Genomic DNA, 3017 nt, shown 5'->3' on the forward strand with positions numbered 1-3017 from the left:
TCACACACAAAAAACTTATTCGTAGAGGTCCCTGGGTGGCTCAGTGAGTTAAGCATCTGCCTTCGGCTCTGATTATGATCCCAGGTCCTGAGATCAAGCCCCAAATTGGGCTCCCTGCTCAGTGGGGAGTCAGCTTCTCCATCTGCCCTTCCCCCTGCTGATGTGCTCGCTCCAGCACTCTCTCTCAAACAAAATCTTAAGAAAAAAACTTAGATATTTTAACTTAAAGAATGTTTATTTGTCAAATATTTACTGTAAGGCCCAGGTCTTTTCTTTTTAATATTGGTTCTGCTTATAGGTATCCTCTAATTGTACAAATCACATACATTGCTTTACATTATATAGTTGTGAGCCAAGGATACAGAATTCTTGTAGATTTTTGCTATATTTTCCTCCAGTCTTTTAGAACTGTTTTGCCCATAGTTAGTTAACACCTTTAAATTTTTTAAAAAGGCAACACACTTTTTTTTTAAGATTTTATTTTTAAGTAATCTCCACCCAACATGGGGCTGGAACTCACAACCCCAAGATCAAGAGTCACATGTTCCACCAACAGCTAGCCAGGCTCCCTTAAAAGAGCAACACAGTTTTATCTACTCTTTCCAAAGTTCAGCTTGATTTTTGCAGAAACTACAACTCTTCAAACTCATGTCATCAGTTTGTATAATCATGATAAAAAGTTCAACTGGCATAGTCCGTTTATTTGGTAACTGTTTTAGTTTCCTAGAGCCGCTATACCAAATTATCACTAATTGAGTGACTTAAAAAAACAGAAATTTATCCTCTCAGCATTCTTGTACTTGGAAGTCCAAAATCAAGGTGTCAGCTGGAATATGCTCCCTCTGAAGGCTCTAGAGAAGATTGTTCAATTCTTTCTTGACTCTCCCAGCTTTTCGTGGCCCAAGTGTCCCTTGGCTTATAGCACAAACTCCAGTCCCTGCCTCAGTACAGGGCCTTCTCTGTGTGTCTGTGTTTTTTTTCTCTTACAAGGATACTTTCATTGAGGACCCACCTATGTACAGCATGGTCTTAGCTCAACACTTGAATTACATTTGCAAAGACAGCATTTGCAAGTAAGAGCACATTCTTGGCTTCCTGGTGGACATGAATTGTTGGGGAATACCATTCAACCCACCATAGTAACAAATTCAATTCAGCTTGGTAGACATATATTGCAGCAAGTAGAAATTGAAGGGAAGGGTGTGCCAGATAGAAATCTATTGCCTGAAAGCATGTAGCTTGCCCTAGGCATCAATCAGTATGTTTTTCCAAGCAGATAGAAAGCTTCAGTTAACCCAGTAAATTGGTTGAACAGAGATTATTTAAAACTGCTTCAACTTTTCTCTTTCAAACTTGTATAAATGTGTATGTCACTGTATGTATAAAAATTTGATAAGAGTATGTATTTGCTTGAAGATAGGAAGATTCTATATAACTAGGTCTTTCAGAAGCTTACAAAATTGAAATGAACAGAAGGCAAAACATCTGTCTTGTATTCTGTTGTCCCAATTCATATTTAGTTGAAGAGCCTGACCTTTTAGATAATTATGTTGTTTGCTACAGTACTAATAAGAAAATGAGAATCTTATTAAAGTGATACCCATATCTAAAATATCAGTGTCTAGATTATTCAGTCCAATAATCTAGTTTGGTTTGCTTTCAGCATTTCTCTAGTCATTAAAGGAAAATCAGAAGTTACTGAAATTCAAATTCAAATCAAGCCATTTTGTACCTACTTAATAACTCTGAGAAAAGGATTGATGGGAGGATATAAACTATTGGCTTAAAATAGGTAATGAGAGATCTGATTTTTATTTTATTTTTTTTTTATTTATTTTTTTTTAGAGATCTGATTTTTAATTATCCTTACTATAATTCTTGTTCTCATATCACGTATTTTTTCATATAGTTGGGTTAAATGCTGAACTGTATTTTGTCATTTATCTCCCTCATAGCTGCTAAATAACTCCCTTTTTTTGTTTTTTATTAGTTTAGTGTTTGGGATCATATAAGTCTGTCCGAGTTGGATTTCTAATAAAATTTTAATTGGGATTCAGAACTATGTAAAATACCTTGGCATGGTTTCAAAAATTTGGTAATTTTAGAAACTTCAACAATGAGTAATTTTTTTTTTAATTTTCAATGTTAGCATGTTTTAGGAAATAAATATGTACTTTTCATTCTCTATTTGAAGCATTTTTTTGGAAAAGTGAGATGTCTGCATTTGATTAATGTGACAAAATAGAACCTGCAGTACTTCAAATAAAGACCTGGCCAATTAAACATCTTTTGTTGAGGAGAGCGAGTTCTATAATCAGTATTCCTTTAAATTTACATCAAAATCAATATTATTTTTACTTCATTATTTTGCTTCATTCTTAGATTTGAGTAGAATTCCTAATTTTCAATTAGGTTTTCAAATTCAATTTGCTTGAAGGCACATATAGGAAACATATTTATTAACTTAAATTGGAGCTCAAATTAGCTCACCTACAAAAATTGGCCTATACCTCCAATCCCACACTCCAATCACTCCCCCTCCAAAACCCTGAAAGAATATATTACTAAAATATTAATAGTCATGATCTAAACAATGGCTTTAGCATTTCTAAAATGCTTTGAGCATCTTTGTATGTTTTAAAATACCTACAGTAAAAATACATCAGATTTATGACCAAGAGGGGAAAAAAAGCAATTTTTTTGATAAAAAGACAATTACTATGAGCATTGAAAATATGAATTAGGTCAAATTTATTATATACCTACCATCTGTATTAGTCTGCTAGGGCTGTCATAACAAAATACCACAGACTAGGTGGCTTAAACCACAGTAATATGTTTTCTCATAATTCTGAAGGCTGAGAGCCCAGTGTGTTGGCTGGTTCGTTTGTCTTAAAGCCCCCCTCCTTGGCTTGCAAGATGGTGCCTCCTCCCTGTGTCCTCATGTGGCCTTTCATCTGTGTGCTTGCACCCATGGTGGCTCTTTGTCTTCTTATAAGGACACCAGTCATACTGGA

The 3017-nt window shown here is 34.7% G+C and overlaps 1 protein-coding gene across 3 annotated transcripts in view; it reads left to right on the forward strand.

Moving 5' to 3' along the window:
• Positions 1-3017, forward strand: part of PEX3 (peroxisomal biogenesis factor 3) — a 36421-nt gene that overhangs the window by 31352 nt on the left and 2052 nt on the right. For 2 of the 3 annotated variants that reach the window (XR_012031123.1, XR_012031120.1), the window contains exon 14: positions 1664-1792. The exons of the other annotated variant lie outside the window; for it this stretch is intronic. The gene's annotated coding sequence lies outside the window, so the exon portion shown is untranslated. The remainder of the gene's footprint in view (positions 1-1663; positions 1793-3017) is intronic. 3 annotated transcript variants of the gene reach the window in all.

Source organism: Canis lupus, chromosome 1 (genome assembly GCF_048164855.1).
Source record: "Canis lupus baileyi chromosome 1, mCanLup2.hap1, whole genome shotgun sequence".
In the NCBI taxonomy this organism is placed as follows: Eukaryota; Metazoa; Chordata; class Mammalia; order Carnivora; family Canidae; genus Canis; species Canis lupus.